At 46.3% G+C, this 19,505-nt stretch overlaps 1 long non-coding RNA gene across 1 annotated transcript; it reads right to left on the bottom strand.

Annotated features, from left to right (window-relative positions):
- Positions 1 to 3,213: 3,213 nt before the first annotated feature.
- On the bottom strand, positions 3,214 to 19,038 carry LOC138743701 (uncharacterized). Its single transcript, XR_011345026.1, has 2 exons — positions 18,930 to 19,038; positions 3,214 to 3,424 (listed from the first exon to the last, which is right to left on the bottom strand). It is a non-coding gene; the product is annotated as an uncharacterized lncRNA (long non-coding RNA).
- Between the last annotated feature and the right edge of the window lie 467 nt (positions 19,039 to 19,505).

Genomic DNA, 19,505 nt, shown 5'->3' with positions numbered 1-19,505 from the left:
AGAGAAAACCCACGCAGACACGGGGAGAATGTATCAACTCCTTACAAATAGCGCAGTTTTTGAACCCCTGGTGCTGTAAAGGCTAACCATGCCTCATGGAGAAGTAGTAAACTGGATTCAATATTTACTTTTGGGAGAAGCCAAAGAGTGGTAGTAAATGATTGCTTCTCAGACTGGAGGCCTGCGACTAGTGGTGCATCTCAAGGATCATTGTTTTTAATCCTGGCAGTAACCTACTAACTGAACTTTCAAAATTTTGCCTTTGAAGGCCTTCCACTTCCCGAGCACATCCTTCCACTTCCCGAGCACATCCTTGCCAGAAAACAACTGGTCCCAATCCACGCTTTCTAGATCCTTTCTTGTTTCCTCAAAATAGGCCTTTCTCCACTTTCAAATCTCAACCCAAGGACCAGACCATAGAACACTAGAGCACAGAAAACAGGCCATTTGACCCTTCTAGTCTGTGCTAGTACCATTTACCTTCACCCATTCCATAATGCTCCAGACCTCCTATCCATGTATCTATCCAATTTATTCTTAAAACGAGTGAGCTCACATTTACCATGTCAGATTGAAGCTCATTTCCACTCCCAGCTGAGTGAAGAACTTTCCCCAATGTTCCCCCTCAAACCATTCCCTTTTCACCCCAAGCCCATGTCCTCTTGCATTTATCTTTTATATTCCAAGTGGAAAGAGCCTACTCACATTTACTCTGTCTATACCCCTCATAATTTTGTAAACCTCTATCAAATTTCCCTTCATTCTTCTACACTCCAAGGAATAAAATCCTAACTCATTTAATCTTTCCCTGTTAATCAACTCCTGAAGACTTGGCAACATCCTAGTAAAACCCTGCACTCTTTCAATCTTACTGATGTCCTTTCTGTAGTAAGGTGACCAGAACTGCATACAATACTCCAAATTTGGTCTCACCCATGTCTTGTACAACCTCACCATAACATCCCAACTCCTGTACTCAATCCTTTGATTTATGAAGGCCAAGATGACAAAAGCTTTCTTTAAAAACCTGACTATCTGTGACGCCACTTTCAGGGAATTATGTACCTGTATTCCCGGATCCCTTTGTTCCTCCACACTCCTCAGTGCCCAACCATTACTGACCTACTTGGTTTTTCCTTCCAAATAACAACACCTCACTCTTGTCTGCATTAAATTCCATCGGCCATTTTCTGGCCCATTTTAACAGCTGATCCAGATCCCTCTGCTAGCTTTGAAAACTTTCTTCGTTGTCTACAACAGACCTATCCTTATCCAGAATTTGAAACTAATAGCATTATGACTATTAGTTATCAGTGATTAGTAGGCCCAAAATGTTCCTCTGCACATACTTCTGTTACCTGTCCTGTTCACTAATAGGAAATCCAGTGTTGCACTCTCTCCAGTTGGCACCTCTCTATTTTGATTTCAAAAACTTTCTTGAACACGTGACAAACTCCCAGCCATCCAGACCTTTGACAGTATAGGAATCCCAGTCAATATGTGGAAAGTTAAAATTTCCTACCATCCACAGCCTTGTTTCTTGCAGCTGTCTGCTGTCTCTACCAAATTGCTCCAATTCTTGCTGACAATTGACCAGACTATAATACAACTCCATTAGTGTGGTTGTTTCTTTCCTGTTCCTCAGCTCCATCCATATATCTGCAGTAGATGAGCCCTCTGGTCTGTCCTGTATGAACGCAGCTGTGATATTTTCCCTGATGACCAATGCCACTCCCCCTATCAATCGCCTGCTCTATCATGTCTGAAATAATGAAACCCTGGACCATTGAGCTGCCAGTCCAGCAACTAAGTTTCTCTCCTGGCCAACAACATTATAATTCCACGCTCTAAGCTCATCTGCCTTTCCTGCACTGAAATAGATGCACCTGAGAACATTTCAACCACGTACAACCTTATGATTTCTAACTTTACATGTAGTCTTGTGAAAATTAATGGAATCAAGTCACTCAGCTAATAAACCAGCATTCTTTCATCTTGAACAATACGTGGAAGAAACACTGAGAGTAGCAAGGGCTCTTGCTAGAGATTCACGAGCCACTGTCGAGATCACTGTGAAAATATCACTACCTGGTTAAGTCTTGATGGATTGCAAAAGGAAGTGTGCTGACCAACACAAGGGAACAACCTCATCTCACCAGTTTACCCTTGGCAAAAACATGTGTCTAGAATGATATTGGTTGGTGATCACTGCATTTTCTAACAGATCCCAGAATATCACTCAGAGGATCACCTCTGATTTGAGGCAAGAAGTGCATGCCAGGGGCAATGCTGGGCATACCTGAGGTGCCAAGCTTGTCAAGTTACAATGAAGGAAGGCTTAACATGCACTGAGCAGAATTAAGCCATCCCACAGCCAATGGTTCTGCAATCCTACCACATTTAATCATGAATGGTGGTGTACAATATAACAATCAAAGGAAGGAGAATCAAAGAGCATACCCCGCCTCAAAATGCAGGAGCCATTTGCAAATTTATTCAGTCAGAAGTGCCAAGTGGATGACCGTTCCCCTGTGTTCCCTGATGGCCGCCCATTCCCCGATAGACACCACTGCCCCTGAGTTCCCCACCAACTGCCCCTACCCCCCTGCCAGCCACCCCTCCGTTCCCCACTGGCTACCCCTGACCTTGCGTTGCCCGACCGTCACCCCTGCCAACCTCCCCTCCCCAGTGTGGGGGGGGGGGCGGCTGTCAGGAAGCAGGGCAGGGGGGCTTACAATGGCTGCACATTTCAGGTACGTCGGCGTATCATGGTACTACACCGATTATCCCTTCCAGAGGAGGGTTGGCATTTGCACCTCGGAGACGCTTCTACATTCGGGCATGTTTTTAGCTGCAAGGGGGAAGATTATGCAGCTTTATAAGAGGGTATTCAGGCCACCTGAAAGGGCCTATTGTCACTGGGGACAGGAGAAGTAGTGGAAGTTTGGAGTGTTACAAATGTTGTTCTCCTTTTAAAGAAAGGGAATAGAGATAGGCCGGGAAATTATAGTCCAGTGAGTCTTACTTCAGTCGTCAGTCGTGGGCACATTGTTGAAAAAGATCCCGAGAGATGGGATTGATAAGCATTTATAAAAGCATAATCAGAATAGGGATGGTCAGAATGGCTTTGTCAGGGGAAGATTGTGTCTCACACATCTGATTGAATTCTTTGGGGATGTAACAAAGCACATTGATGAAGATAATGTGCATGGATTTCAGTAAGGTATTTAATAAGGTTTTACATGCACAGCTTATTCAGAAAGTACGGAGGGCTGGAATCCAAGGAGGCCTTTCTTTATGGATGCAGAATTGGCTTGCCCAGAGAAGGCTTGTTTTCTGCATGGCTCGTTTTCTGCATAGAGGCCTATTGTGCTCCATGGGTTCTGTTCTGGGAGTCTTCCTTTTCCATATGTTTATAAATGACCTGGAGGAGGAAGTGGAAGGGTGGGTGAGTAAGTTTGCAAATGACATTAAAATGGGTGATGTGGATAATATCAAGGCTTGGCAGAGCTTACAGAAGGACAATGACCGAATGCACTGCTGTGCTTACAGGTGGCAGATGGAGTTTAACCCAGAAATATGAGAGTTAGTTCATTTCAGTAGGTCAATGTTAATGAGAGGACTCTGAGCAGTGTAGATAAACTGAGATCATGAGCCCCGTACGCAGACTCAGCTCCCAGTCCATACACCTTGAACAATGCAGCTCTTTACTGCACTCAAAGTTTGACCTGTATAAAAGTCACATATAGAGCCTGCTCGTCCTCCTTTGCTGCTGCTTTGAGACTATCACTGAAGTCCAGGTTTCCGGCCATGGGTTGCACTGGAGGGCTGACTGTGATGGGCCATCCCAGATCCTGAGCTGTAGTCAATGCTGGAAACCAGGTTCATTTGAATTATTTGTTGTAATTAATTTAATGATCATTGGTGTGCTGAGCCTGTGAGTGGATGGGCATTGTGTGTTTAACCAGTCGAGTGTTGAGAATGTTTAGCAGTGATTTATTTATGTCCGATGTGCAGTTGTTTGTGTGTTGTGCTACGTATGGAAGTCTGTGAGTGTGGCCCTTTTGGTGAAATTCCCTGTGTGTAAATAAAGACTACTCTTTGTTCATAATACGTGACTGGCCTTGATTCTCTTTGAACCCATTGAACCAATTTTTAAACCCAAAAAATTGGTCCAAAAATGTGACGATTACCTGAGTATATATAATTACCAATGTGTTTCTTAATCATACAAAGGAGAACAAGTCAATCAAACTAATCAATGCTCAACCATAACACCATAAGACAGAGGAACAGAAATAGGCTATTCAGTCCATCAAGTCTGCCCCGCCATTCAATCATGAGCTGATCCCACTTAGCCCCACAGCCTGGCCTTCTCCCCATAACATTTAAGGCCATGGCTAATCAAGAACCTATTAATCTTTGCCTTAAATAGACCCAAAGACCTGGCCTCCACAACTGCCTGTGGCAACACATTCCACAGATTTACCACCCTCTGGGTGAAGAAATTCCTATGCATTTCAAGCAGACACCCATCAATCATGAAGTTGTGCCCTCTTGTTCTAGACGTTCCCTTGATGGGAAACAACCTTTCTACATCTAATCTGTCCACGCTTTTCAACCTTTGAAATGTTTTAATGAGATTCCCCCAACATTCTCCTACAATGAATACAGGGCAAGAACTGTCAAATGCTCCTCATATGACAACCCTTTCATTTGTGGAACAATGACAGCTCTTCCTTTCTCAAATGTGGACCCCAAAACTGCTGTCCGTAGTCCAAGTGAGGTTTTACCAGTGCCTCATAAAGTCTGAACATCACACCCCTGCTCTTCTAGTCCTCTTGAAATGAATGCCAGCATCGCATTTGCCTTCTTCACCACCAACTCAACCTGAAAATTTACCTTCAGGCAATCCTGCATGAGGAGTCCTTTGCATCTGGTTATTTGATTCCTAAAAGATTATTACCAATGCCTCCACAATCTCTACTGCTACCTCTTTCAGGACGAGAGGATGCAATCCATCTGGTCTGGGAGACTTATCCACCCTTAGACCATGCAGCTTGAAATAGTCACTGCACTCACTTCCCTGACACCCTTTGAAATCCAACACACTGCTAATGTCTTCCACAGTGAAGACATGCAAAATACTCATTTAGTTCCTCTGCCATCTCCTTGTCTCCCATTATTATTTCTCCAGTATTATTTTCTAGTGGTCCGATATCTACTCTCACTTCTTTTATTCTTTATATACTTGAAGACTCTTTTTGTATCCTATTTGATATTATTTATTAGCCTACTTTCATTCTTCATCTTTTCCCTAATGAGTTTTTAGTCACCTTCTGCAAGTTTTTAAAAACTTCCCACTAATTTTTGCTTCCTTGTACCCCTTCTCTTTTACTTTCACGATGGCTTTGACTTCACTCGTCAGCCATTGTTGTGACATTTTTCCAATCGATTATTTCCTCTTTTCTGGTCTGTATTTTCTTTTTGTCCCTCTGAATCTCTTGAATATTATCCTGATTCAATACCTAATTGAATCAATGGTTGGATCTGGTTCTGATTAGCAATGCTAGTGACCACAGACTTAGCCGACTCCACTGTTCCCCATAGGAAAACAGGCTGATCCATTGCGTGCATGCGCAGTTGTTCCTGTGATGTCTGCAGTTGGATCATCTTCTTCTGTACTCCAGTGCGATCTTCACCAGCTCCCAGGAAGGATGGCACTGGAGTCACATTAATCCTTGTCATCACAGCACGGGTCACTCTGGAAGGAAGAGGAACTTGAGCCCAAGAATCCATCAAGGTAGGCCCAACTTCTTCAGCAATAGTGACCTCTTTAGTAGTTGTTTTCTTAGATGCTTGTGTTTTTCCTTTTCTTGTAGCCATTAATTATTGATTGATGATCAAATCACAAAGCTCTTAAGTTTAAGAAAAAGTTTAAAAATTTATTTTTAATTGGGTTTTAATTAATTCTGCCAGGAGAGACATATTTCCATGTCTCCAACCTACACCAGGCCCTGAAGCTGAAATTAAAGATATGGAAGCTCATCAACGAACTTCTATAATTATCAACCAAATGCAGTTAATGTGTCAAAATATGGATTTGCAATTTATATCTGTCAGAAGTGATGTTAAAGCACAATTTGATTATGTTAAGAATGAAATGAAAATTGTTAAATAAGAAATGGCAAAATATACTGAAGCTGCTGATAAAGTTAAAATTCAAGTCCAGAAAATTGAAGATGATAGTCAAGATTATCGATATGAAGTAGAACAATGTAAAGTTATAGTTAATAAAATGGAAGTTTCTGTCATGGTTTGGGGGGGTGAAAACAGAAGAACCTATACAAAAGATTGATGTATTGGCAGATCATAGTCGCAGGAACAATGTGAAGTTTGACAGGTTGCCTGAGATTTTGAGGGTTCTAATCCAGTACAGTTTTTTCAAAAGTGGATTCCAAAAGTTCTGGGTCCTGAGAATTATCCAAATGGACTTGAACTGGATAGAGCACGTAGAGCTAATAGAAAAAAAACATTTCTGGGATAAGCGCCATGCTCGATTTTGATTAGATGTCTACATTATCAAGATAAAGAAACAATATTAAGATTGGTGGTCCAAAATGCTCAAAAAGATCAAGGTCCATTAGTGATGGCAAATAATATAGTATTTTTTAATGTAGATTTAAGTGTGTCAGTTGTGAAAAGAAGAAAGGAGTTTAATCCTGCAAAATCTGTGTTTTGGAAAAAGGGATATAAATTATCTTTCCATTACCCAGCCACACTTAGTGTTTTCTGGAGAAAATCAATCATGTTTCTGTACAAATGAAAATGAAGCTTTGGAATTTGCAAATTATTTTCTGAATATTAAACAAGATCAACTACGGATGCCCGGATTCAAACTATTCAGGAAAATTTGGCAGAGCGACCCGAGAAAGAGAAAACTGAACAACAGATGACATCAAGAAAACTGAACATCAAGAGTTGGTTGAGATTGATGACAATCAAGATAATAAAGATCTCAAAGAAGCTTTTTATACTTATAAATTAATTGTTTGATTAAAGTAATGTATATTTTGTCTGAGGGAGGCAGACATTTTGTCTTCTTCTTCCGTACCCACGTGCCACTTTGTGGTAAAGGCCACTTCCCGTACAGTGGAGGCAAGTATAACCATATAAGAATTACAACACAGAAACAGGCCAATTGGCCCTTCTAGTCCATATCAAATTATGTCCTCTCCTCTAGTCCCACCTACCTGCACCCTGCCCATAAACCTCCATTCCCCTCCCATCCATATACCTATCCAATGTTTCCTTAAATTACAAAATGGAACCTGCTGCTACTACTTCTCCCGGAACCTCGTTCCACACAGTCACCACTCTCTGAGTGAAGAAGTTATGCCTCGTGTTACTTCTAAACTTTTGCCCCTTAACTCTTAACTCATGACCTCTTGTTTCAATCTCTCCTACCCTCAAGGGAAAAAGCCTATCTACATCAACTCTATCTATCCCCCTCATAATCTTAAATACCTCTATCATATCCCCTCTGAACCTTCTACACTCCAAAAAATAAAGGCCTAATTTGCTCAGTCTTTCTTTCTAATCTAGATTCTGAAACCCAGGTAACATTTCGTAAATCTTCTCTGCACTCTCTCTAACTTGTTGATATTCTTACTATAATTTGATGACCAGAACTGCACACAGTATTCCAAATTTGGCCTCACCAATGTTTTGAACAGTCTCAACATCACCTCCCAGCTCCTGTATTCTATGCTTTGATTTATAAAGACCAGCGTACCAAAAGTCTTCTTCACCACCCAATCTACATGAAATTCTATCTTCAGGGAACGATGAATCATTATTCCTAGATTTTTCTGCTCCACTGCATTCTTCAATGCCCTCCCATTTACTATGTATGTCCTGTTTTGATTATTCCTTCCAAAATTAAGTGCTTTACACTTATCAGCATTAAACTCCACCTGCCATCTTTCAGCCCACTCTTCTTGTAGTGCGCTGTTCGCCAGAATCAGACACACACACAAGGTAAAGGCTGTACAACAGGCTTTAATCCACAAAGACTTCCACAGAGTCAGGCTGGCTGTAGCTGCAGTAACTCCGAGTGAGCTTCAGGAGGCCGGTGCACACTTATATCCCGGAGGGTGATTGACACCCCACCGGGTGGGGCTTGGTCCCTGCAGGCCAACTGATTGACAGCCGGCCAGGTGTTGTCCTGTCCCCTTACACTCCTGCAGGTACAGAGGTTGCCCCCTGCAGTAGGCCGGCAGAACACTCCTGCAGGTACAGATGTTGACCCCTGCAGTAGGCTGGTGGTGTACCACCACATTCACCCCTTCTTTAAAATTGTTCCAGGGAGCGCAGTAACAAGGAATCGTACTGAATATATACATACAATATTTACAGGATGAGACGGTCCGGCAACTGCCGGGATCTCTGTGACCGTTGTAGGACTGGCTCCTGGTCACTGGTCGGAGGGGAAGTGGGTGGGCTGGTGGCAGGGGTCTGTGTGACTGGTGTGGTGCCAAGTGGAGGGGTGGCCGGGGTCAATGTATGAGAGTCGTATTGGACGGGTGGGGGGCAGGTTCATTTCCCAAGGCTGAAGCAGGCCCCTGGTGGTCAAGGAGTTCCTGCATACCCCATAGCTGCCTGGGGACGGGGATGTATGCCCGGTCAGTGTCATCCTGGAGGATGGCGTGATGTAGTGGGTGCTACTGCTGGTGCCAAGTCCCTGGTTGAGTCGGTGTCCTCCCTGCCACTGCCGAACCTAACGTAGGTGTAGTTGTGGTTTGCATGTAGGAGGAAGACCTGCTCGACCAGGGCTTCGGCCTTGTGTGTCCGTATGTGCTTACGCAGGAGCACTGGTCCCGGGGACATGAGCCATGCTGGGAGGGACATTCCAGTCGCTGACTTCCTGGGGAATGAGAACAGACGTTTGTGAGGGGTCTCTTTTGGAGCCGTGAACAGCAGCAACCGAATGGCATGGAGCGCCTCAGGCAGGGCATCCTGCCAGTACTCCACAGCACACCCTTTTGACCTGAGAGCCAGGAGGACTGTCTTCCAGACCACCTCATTTTCGCATTCCACTTGCCCATTGCCTCTCGGGTTTTAGCTCGTCATGCAACTGGTTGCAATTCCCCTTGCCGTCAGGTACTGGCTCAACTCATCACTCATGAAACTAGGTCGCTGTGGATGAAGACGAGGTAGTCAAACATGGTGAAGATCTGCCCCAGGGCCCTGATGATGGTGGCCTTGGAGGTGTTCGGGCAAGGGATGGCGAAAGGGAAGTGTGAGTACTCGTCCACTACTGTGAGGAAGTAGACGTTTCGGTTCATGGAAGGCAGGGCCCGTTTGAAGTCCATGCCAAGATGCTCGAAAGGCCGAGTAGCCTTTACAACATGGGCCTGGGGCAGGTGGAAGAAACAGGGTTTACACTCCGCGCAGACCCAACAGGCCTCGGTCATGTCCCTGACGTCCCTGATGGTATACGGCAGGTTCCAGGACTTAATGAAATGGTACAACCTGGTGACACCCGGATGGCAGAGGGACTCATGCAATGCCTGTAGCCTGTCATCATGCTTAGACACGCAGGTGCGAGAGTGGGCACTGGGGGAGTCGGTAAACTTTCTGGGGTGGTACTGGATGTCATAGCTGTAGCTTGCCAGCTCGACTCTCCAGTTCAGGATCTTGTCGTTCTTGATCTTGCTCTTGTGGGTAGTGTTAAACTTGAACGCCACGGCCCACTGGTCCGTGAGGAGGGTAAATCTCCTGCAGGTCAGGTAGTGGCGCCAGTGGTGGACCGCTTCCACAATAATTTTGGCCTCCTTTTCAATGGCGGAATCCCCTAGCTCGAAGCCGTGGAGGGTCCTGAAGAAGAAAGTGACAGGGTGCCCCTCTTGGTTGAGGTTAGCGGCGAGGGCTACCTCGGAGGCATCGCTCTCCACCTGGAAGGGGGAGTCCTCATCCACAGCCTCCATCGTGGGATCCGCGATGTCTTGCCTGATGCGGATGAAGGCTGTCTGCACCTCGGGTGGGAGGGGAAAAGTTGTAGCTTGGGCCACTGGGAGGACCTTGTCCAAGAATCAAGGGACCCACTGCGAGTAATGAGAAAATGCTAAGGCACCTGCGGAGGGCCTTTAGCGTGGGAGGGAGAGGTAACTCCATTAATGGGCGCATCATTTCTGGATCTGGGCCGATGACTCCATGGGCCACGATGTACCCCAGGATGGCAAGGCAGGTGGTGCTATACATACACTTCTCCTTGTTGTAAGTGAGGTTCAGCTCTCCGGCCGTCTGGAGGAATTTCTCCAGGTTAGCATTGTGGTCTGCTGGTCACAGCCGCAAATAGTGAAGTTATCCAGATACGGGAACATCACCTTCAGCTTGTGCCAGTTTACCATGCGATCCATCTCCCCCCGGAAAACAGAGACCCCGTTCGTGACCCCAAAGGGAACTCGGCGGAACTGGTACAGGTGCCCGTCCGCCTCAAAGGCGGTGTAGGGCTTGTCCTTCGGGTGGATAGTGATTTGGGATATGCCGACTCCAGGTCCATCATGGAGAAAATCCAGTAGCGGGCTATCTTGTTGACCATGTCGGCAACCCTCGGCAAGGGGTAGGCGTCCAGCTGGGTGTACCGGTTAATGGTCTGGCTGTAATCCACGACCATCCTCGGCTTACTTCCCCCTTTGACCACCAGAACCTGGGCTCTTCAAGGGCTGTTACTGGGCTCTATGACACCTTCCGCCAGGAGTCGCCGCACCTCCACCTTAATGAAGTCTCTGTCTGCGATGCAATAGCGGCAATCGATTTGCAGCCTAGCGCAAGATGTGGGAAGAGCACCCGTGGAGTGATGCACAGTGTGGAGAGGCCACAGGTTGACCGGGGCTGGTAGGTTGGTGTGTTGTGTAACATGAATGGAGGTTGGGGCCCTGTAAGTCTCCCCTCCCACAATTATATCGGCCAAGCAGTGCCCGAGGGTACCAACAGTCTTATCCTTGGCGGCGAGGGTGGTCGAGCAAGTGGTGGGGTGGAATTTTAATCTCAAGGAGTGGGCTACGCTTGGATGAATGAAGCTCTCAGTGCTGCCACTGTCGAACAGGCACTTCATTACCTGTCTGTTGACTTGCACATCCATCATAGAGCGCACGAGGCCGTGAGGGATGTCCCTGGTCAGCATGGCAGCAGCCAGGACCGTCTCAGAGTCGGAGACATCACTATCCGGTTGAGCACAGTAATTTATGGAATCTGGGGGGCATGGGGAGCATTGGTAGGATGACCTGGTCATAGCCCGTGTTGACCACGTCGACATCGGTCGTGGGGAACGGTGTGCGGCAGCTGTTGGCACCGGAGATGTGGGGAGCGTTGGTGGGGTGGCCTGGTCACCACCCATGTTAACCACGTCATTCTCAATGTCATCCAGGGCCCTCCGTGTCAGCCACTACCTGGCCCAAGATGGCGGTGGCACGAGGGGGCCTGCTGCGTGGCTGCCCTCCTTCCCCAGCCTTGTTCGTCGCGCCGGGGGAAGTGACTTTACACCGTGAGCCGGAAGTGGCGTCGCTGTAGTTCTCGGTGAGCAGCACTGGCGAGGGTGGGGGTTGGTCCAGGTGCTTGGGGCACATTCTGCGACAGTCGTTGGTGGGGCCGGATGTTGCACCATCGAGGCTGGGAAAGGCGGAAGTCATAGTGGGGACACTGGCGCTGCCTGGCACGCACGTGTGGAGGGCTCCACGGGGGAAGTGGGGAGGTCATAGAGGGCCGCTGAGCTGCCGGCAGGTTTTAAGAGACACATTTTAGTGAAGTGGCCTTTCTTGCTGCATCGGGAACAATACTGGTTCTTAGCCAAGCAGTTTTGGCACGAACGTCGGTCTGACCCACACCAGGAGCCACAGTACTTACAGGGGCACCGGGTGCCCGCTGCAGCGATGTTCTCCTCCCCAGCTCGGTCTGGGGCTGCAGCTGCAGTGTGAGAGGGCCATGAGGGAGCCTGGGGGAACCTGGAATCAAAGGCTTTGATGTGCAGGGCTGCTACTTCCAGGGTTTGGACCACTTCCACTGTCTTGGTTAGGGCGTAGATATCGTCTTCCAGCAGCTTCTGCCGGATGGCCCTCGAGCGTAACCCTCAGATGAAGGGGTCCCAGATCAGCTTCTTGACCTCCTCTGCACCTACCCTGGGTTCAGCCAGACACGGTTGGGCCAACTCTCGCAGGTGTCCCAGATAAGACTCAGCCGTCGCCCTGGGTTGCTGGGCTCGGGTGTTGAGGGGGTACCTTGCACAGATCGCAATCATGGGGGGCTTGTACAAGTTCCTGAGAGTGTCCATTGTGCTGTTGTACGTGGAGCAGCCTTTGGTTGCCTGGAAGGTGTGGGGACATAGCTTTGACCAGAGTAGGACCAACCTCTTCCGATCTGAGTCCAGGATGCCACCTTTGTGTGCTTCAATGATTGCCTCGACCACGTGATGCCAGATCTCGGTGTGTCTAGGCTTCTGGGTGGTGTGGGTCGACTTCGAGGCTCCCTGCGCTCAGACCATTGCAATCGTGGGAAAACTTTGTGGATTAAATTGTGGTGAGGTGTTAGCCAGAATCAGACACACACAAGGTAAAGACTGTACAACAGGCTTTAATCCACAAAGACTTCCACAAGGCCAGGCTGGGTGTAGCTGCAGTAACTCTGAGTTTGCTTTGGGAGGCCAGCGGAGGCTTGTATCCGGAAGGTGATTGACACCCCACTGGGTGGGGCTTGATCCCTTCAGGCCGACTGATTGACAGCCAGCCAGAGATTGTCCTGTCCCCTTACACTCCTGCAGGTACAGAGGTTGCCCCCTGTAGTAGGCCGGCAGTACACTCCTGCAGGTACAGGTGTTGCCCCATGCAGTAGGCTGGTGGTGTACCACATTTCTAAGCAGTCCAAATCCCTCTCAATCTTTGTAAATCTTCTTCATTATCCACAATTCCACCTATTTTAGTAACATGTGCATAGGAGGAACTCATCTGGAGTAGAGGTATGGTTGGCCTCACGGCACATGTCTACCTGTGCTCTTATAAAACAACAAAACTCCAGCTTCTTTAACAGCCACCCATTAAGACATCATCTGTATGCTGTTTATCTGGCATTTCCATCACTATTATCAAGGGTGAATGGTCTGAAAGAAGTTGTGTACTCAGCTTCTATGATCCTACCTTCTACATGGACCGAAGCCAAGAAAAATATCTGTTCTAGAGTAGGAGTCATGTTGTTTTGAATAGAAGGAATAATCCCTCTCCCTTGGATGCTTTCACCTCTGCATGTCTATCAAATTCAGCCCTGCCTTTGTTTTAGTTACTTTTTTGTTGACTTGTCTAAGATAGAATCCAGACAAAAATTAAAATCTCTCCCAACCAGGAAGTTCTCCTTTCCCTCTGCCAATCTTAGGAAAATGTCTTGTATGAACTCTTTGCCATCAATGTTAGGGGTGTACATGTTTACTAAGGTCCAGGATTCTGATTACATCTTACAAATCTTCCTGTTCTGTCTATGGTCACACTCTGCACTCTCACTGGAACACTCTTCCCTATTAGAATTGTCACCCCACCTCACCCCTTGTATTTGAGCTGAACAAGGAGGATATTACCTGGCCTACCCATTCCCTTTTAAGTTTTTGGTGTTCCTGCTCCTTTAAATGTGTTTCTTGGAGAAAAGCCAAATCGCTCCCTTTTTAATGTGTGCCAAGACTCGCTTCCTCTTCACTAAGCTGTTCAAGCCATTAACGTTGAAACTAACATACTTTATTCTCTTAGCCATTGCCCCAGAGACTCTCAGACCTGTGTTTACCCCTATACCTCCACTGCCCAATATCTATCGTTCATCCAACCTTTTTCCTTCAGCTGTCTGCTCCAGCCTACTGGGTCTGTGTGATAGTACAGATCTATCACCAATGTATATAGTGTATATAGTTACAGTATCTAGACTGTGCTTACAGCGATTGGCTGAGAGCTTAGCCACACCTACTTAAAGGGTTGTGTCCCTAGCCAGGTCGGATCATTCCGGACTGGTCGGCTACCTGTGAAGAGCTCCTGTCTTTTGCTAATAAAAGCCTTGGTTTGGATCAACAAGTCTTTAATTCTTTCGACGAGCTCTACAGTCTGTGACAAATCCTGGGAAAATAAAACAAAAACAAGGACCACTGTTATATACTGAGGGAACCTGGGACTATTTTATGCTAGAGTATGTAAGAGCCACATCACACTTGAGAGTGACACAATGTATCAATACGCGACCCAGTAGCTGAATGTGAGTAAAGAAATGTGCTGTTAATCTTACAAGACTTTCTAGTGTTTATTAAGACCTTCGATGGTCTTAATAACCAGTCATAACATGATGGCAGCAATGGGATCGATCGAAACCCACACCATATAGAAAAAAAATTGAAATAAACATGGAGAGCAGGAAACAAAGAAAAACCCCCATTATCTGATCACCAGGAAAGTGGCCACAACAACAGCAGCAGCGGTGGCTTTGCACCCAGTAATGGAAGGGGAAGGTGATGACATCATAGAGGCTTTCAAAAGGTTCAAACAGAAATGCAACCTGACATTCAAAAGTCTCCTCAAGGGAAACTTCTTTTTCTTTGGCTTGGCTTCGCGGACGAAGATTTATGGAGGGGTATGTCCATGTCTGCTGCAGGCTCGTTGGTGACTGACAAGTCCGATGCGGGACAGACAGACACGGTTGCAGCGGTTGCAAGGGAAAATTGGTTGGTTGGGGTTGGGTGTTGGGTTTTTCCTCCTTTGTCTTTTGTCAGTGAGGTGGGCTCTGCAGTCTTCTTCAAAGGAGGTTGCTACCCGCCGAACTGTGAGGCGCCAAGATGCACGGTTTGAGGCGATATCAGCCCACTGGCGGTGGTCAATGTGGCAGGTACCAAGAGATTTCTTTAAGCAGTCCTTGTACCTCTTCTTTGGTGCACCTCTGTCTAGGTGGCCAGTGGAGAGCTCGCCATAGAACACGATTTTGGGAAGGCGATGGTCCTCCATTCTGGAGAGGTGACCCACCCAGCGTAGTTGGGTCTTCAGCAGCATGGATTCAATGCTTGTGGACTCTGCCAGCTCGAGTACTTCGATGTTGGTGATGAAGTCATTCCAATGAATGTTGAGTTTGGAGCGGAGACAGTGCTGATGGAAGCATTCTAGGAGCCGTAGGTGATGCTGGTAGAGGACCCATGATTCGGAGCCGAACAGGAGCGTGGGTATGACAATGGCTCAGTACACGCTGATCTTTGTGTGTTTCTTCAGGTGGTTGTTTTTCCAGACTCTTTTGTGTAGTCTTCCAAAGGCGCTATTTGCCTTGGCGAGTCTGTTGTCTATCTCTTTGTTGATCCTTGCATCAGATGAAATGGTGCAACCGAGGTAGGTAAACTGGTTGACCGCTTTGAGTTTTGTGTGCCCGATGGAGATGTGGGGGGCCTGGTAGTCATGGTGGGGAGCTGGCTGATGGAGTTTTCTTCAGGCTGACTTCCAGGCCAAACTTTTTGGCAGTTTCCGCAAAACAGGATGTCATGCGCTGGAGAGCTGGCTCTGAATGGGCAACTAAAGCGGCATCGTCTGCAAAGAGTAGTTCATGGACAAGTTGCTCTTGTGTCTTGGTGTGAGCTTGCAGGTGCCTCAGATTGAAGAGACTGCCATCCCTGCAGTACCGGATGTAAACACACCAGAGGAAAAGGTTTGTTACATCCTTCTTTAGACAGGGGAGTGAGAACTAGACCTGTTTAATAGGTGGGAGCTGGCTGAAGAGGAAGAAAATAACCCAGAAAAGATATTTGAAAAATTCTCCTCTCATCTGGAACCATGATCCAACCATAGAATAAAGTAATACGAGTTCCTGGGATTAAAACAAGAGCCTGATAAGTCAATAGGTAATTTCCTCACAAGGCTAAAGAACATGGCTGCAAAACGCAAGCTCAAAGAAATCGAGGAAGAAATAGTCGACCAACTAATCATAGGAAAAGACTGCTTGAAATTAGCGGATGGCGTAGACATAGCTAGGGCCTTCGAGGCCACTAGGAGGCAAATGCAATCCCTTTCCATGCAGGCCAACATGCAGCACAGAGATAGAAGGGTCGATGCCATAAAGCACATGCAGAGAAAGTTGCAGACATCCGAGATCTGTAGGAGGTGCGGCAGAATACACCCCTTCAATGACCACAAGAAATGCCTGTGTATGGTTCGAAGTGCAGGACTTGTGGGAAAGTCAATCAATGGGAAAAGATGTGTAGGTCTGGCACGAAAGAGAGAGAAAACAAGAATACAGAAGGAAAGTACATCATGTTGAGGGAAGCAACAGTAATGACTCTGACAAACTGATGCTCGATATCAAAACAATATGAAACATCCAAGAAAGGGAAGGGAGGAAAAAGTGAATTGCACACCATAATCGAAGTGAAAAGAAACATGAGAATCAAACCGACAACATTCAACTTGAAAATAAAGTTGGGCACTGGATTACAAAGCAACATCCTATCGCTCAGACTGTACTGTCAGATGTTCCCCGAGAACATGGTGAACGGTTCCCGGAGGAAGGCACACTAGAAGCTGTGGCCCGTGATTAAACAACTAGGAAAAGTTCAAATAAAAGGCAGACATAAAGGAAAGAGCATCAAATGCACATTCTTCGTGGTTGATGCCACCAGACCAGCAATCCTAGGCCTGAATGGTTGTCAGGAATTACAACTAATCTCTGTAAACAATGAGATCAGGGAGAAGAAAATGTCCAAGAGTTTCAATAGCGACATCTCCATTGAGCAACACCCTCCGATCACAAACAAGGCTGAGCTCATGAACAAGTACCCTGAATGCTTTGATGATACAGTTGGGTGCTTTGGAAATTTTGAATACCATATAACCATAGACTCAGAATGCAAACTTATAATCCATGCTCCATGGAAAGTGTCAATAGAGCTGAAACAAAAGCTAGAGCAGGAGCTCAAAAAAATGGAAGAAAAACGAATAATAGCAAAAGTGGTCGAGCCAACTGACTGGGTGGACTCCACTTTAATAAAGAAAAAACTGAATGGCCTCTGAGGATATGTCTGGACCCCAAAGACCTAAACCAAGCAATCAAAAGAAGTCACTATCCAACACCAAGACTAGAAGATATCACTTCTGAACTAGCGAGATCCAAAATCTTTAGCAAATTAGATGCAAAGAATGGATATTGGAACGTGAAGCTGGATGAAGAATTGACACTGCTCACAACTTTCAATATTCAATTCAGTTGGTACAGGTTCCTGCACCTACCTTTTGGCCTAAAGATGAGCCAAAATATCTTCTAGCAAAAGATAGATGAGACCTACAGGGGACGCAAAGGCACTGTTGGCATCGCAGATGACATCCAGGTCTTTGGTAGAGATGGGAAAACCTGCAACCTTCACCTACATGAAGCCATGGAGAGAACAAGAGGGGCTGGCATCAAACTCAATGCAGACAAATGCATCTTCAAGGTGGAGGAGTGCCAATTCTTCGGAATGGTGTACACACCTGATGGGGTCAGGCTAAGCCCAGAGAAGGTAGCAGCCATTGCTGAAATGAAAACGCAAAGGACATAAAGGAACTAAGAAGCTTCCTTGGGCTAGTCCAGTACATGAGTTCCTTCACCCCACACATGTCAGACCACACAGCCAACCTCAGAGTTGCTGAAAAGGATGTGGAGTCTCAGTGGTCACCATCACATCAACAAAATTTTGACATGGTCTACAAATAAATTTGAAGTGGTCTACAAATAAATAGATCAGAGCAACTACAACAGAAAAAAAGCTCTGACATTACGAGTAGATGCTTCCATCAGAGGCCTCAGGCAGCATTGGTGCAGGAAGGAAAACCGATAGCCTTTGCTTCGAAAGCCCTGACAACAGCAGAGACCCAATATGCCAATATCAAAAGGGAGTTTTTGGCAGTCGTATATGGATGTGAAAAATTCCACAAGTTCCTCTATGGGAGACAGTTTGTGGTAGAGGAAATAAAAAGAAAGCTGACTAACATACAAGGGGGAAGTCGTTAACACCATCACCCACTGAAACACATCAAGAAAAAGAACCTCAGTAAGGCACCAGCCAGATCACAGAGGCTATGCCTCCAGCTCCAATGTTATGACTTCACCTTGAAGTACAGGCCAGGGAAGGAAATGGTGTTCGGCGATGCTTTGTCACGTCTTTCCCCAAACAAAAATACGAATGAAAGACGTGGAGATCAAGGTACATCACCTCATCAGTGTGACCAGTAACAAACTAAACCTGATTAAAGAAGAAACCTAAAGGATGAGGTGCTGTAGCTGCATATGGGATGGCCAGAAAGGATAAAACAGGTACAGCCTACAATACGCCAATAGTGGTATGTCAGGGACGACATATCCCTGGAGAATGGTGTACTGCTGATAGGGTCTCGGCTGATAATACCAGAGACAATGCAAAAAGAAATTCTCCAGAAAATACACCAAGGCCACATGGAAATGGAGAAATGCAAACTCAGAGCAAAGTCAGCAGTTTACTGGATAGGCATGTATAAGGACAGCATGCTATAAATACATAACAAAAGGAAGAGATGAAATACCTGCTATGCTCTGGCACACTGTGGGAGCAAGAGTGGCATCTCATTGTGTCCTGCTACTACTCCAAATTCCCCTTCATCAGGAAAATGAAGGACCTGAGAGCACCAACCATCACTGCTCCAGTATGAGAAGTCTTCATGGAACAGGGGATACCCAAACAAATGATATGTAACAATGGGACCCAAATCACATCGCGTGAATTCAGAGAAATAACTGCAGAATATGGCTTCACCATCACTACATCATCACCATATTACCCCAAGGGCCATGGATTCATTGAGAGTCAGGTACAGACATTTAAACACACTCTCACTAAGTGCTGAGAGACAAAGGAAGACCCTTACCTTGCTCTTCTGTCACTGCAAGCAACACCCTTGAAGGTCGACATGAAGTCCCCAGCAGAGCTTCTGAATGGCAGAAAGTACAAGACAACTCTGCCAAGCAAAATCTGTCCACCAGACGACTGAGGAAATAAAAAGAAAGCTGACTAACATACAAGGGGGAAGTCGTTAACATTACAACAAACATGCACAAACACTACCAGAGCTCTTCACAGGGCAGCATGTGCATGTTCAAGAGCCAGTGATTAAAAACCTGGAGTCCAGCAAAGATAGTTAGAGAAGCTGAGATGTCAAGGTCATACATCATTGAAACAGAATCTGGCAGGTAGCTGAGACAAAACAGGACCCACATTCGCCTAACCCCAGATCTGACACAAAAAGCACTAGAAGCATCAGCAGCTTTTGTAATTCAATGAACTCGTGAGGGAATGCAAGGAGAAACCCCAACATCGCAATGAATGCACAGTGAGCAGCAGGAGAACTGCAGAACCAGTCGCTACAAGGTCTATTAGGTGGAAAAGCAACATCCCACCACCAGTGCGATTCCACTGAAAAAGAATATAGAACTGCAAAGGTGTA

The sequence above is a fragment of the Narcine bancroftii genome, chromosome 9 (assembly GCF_036971445.1).
Source record: "Narcine bancroftii isolate sNarBan1 chromosome 9, sNarBan1.hap1, whole genome shotgun sequence".
Classification (NCBI taxonomy): Eukaryota; Metazoa; Chordata; class Chondrichthyes; order Torpediniformes; family Narcinidae; genus Narcine; species Narcine bancroftii.
Note: the sequence above shows the minus strand (reverse complement) of the source record. Positions and strands in the feature narration are given on the sequence as shown.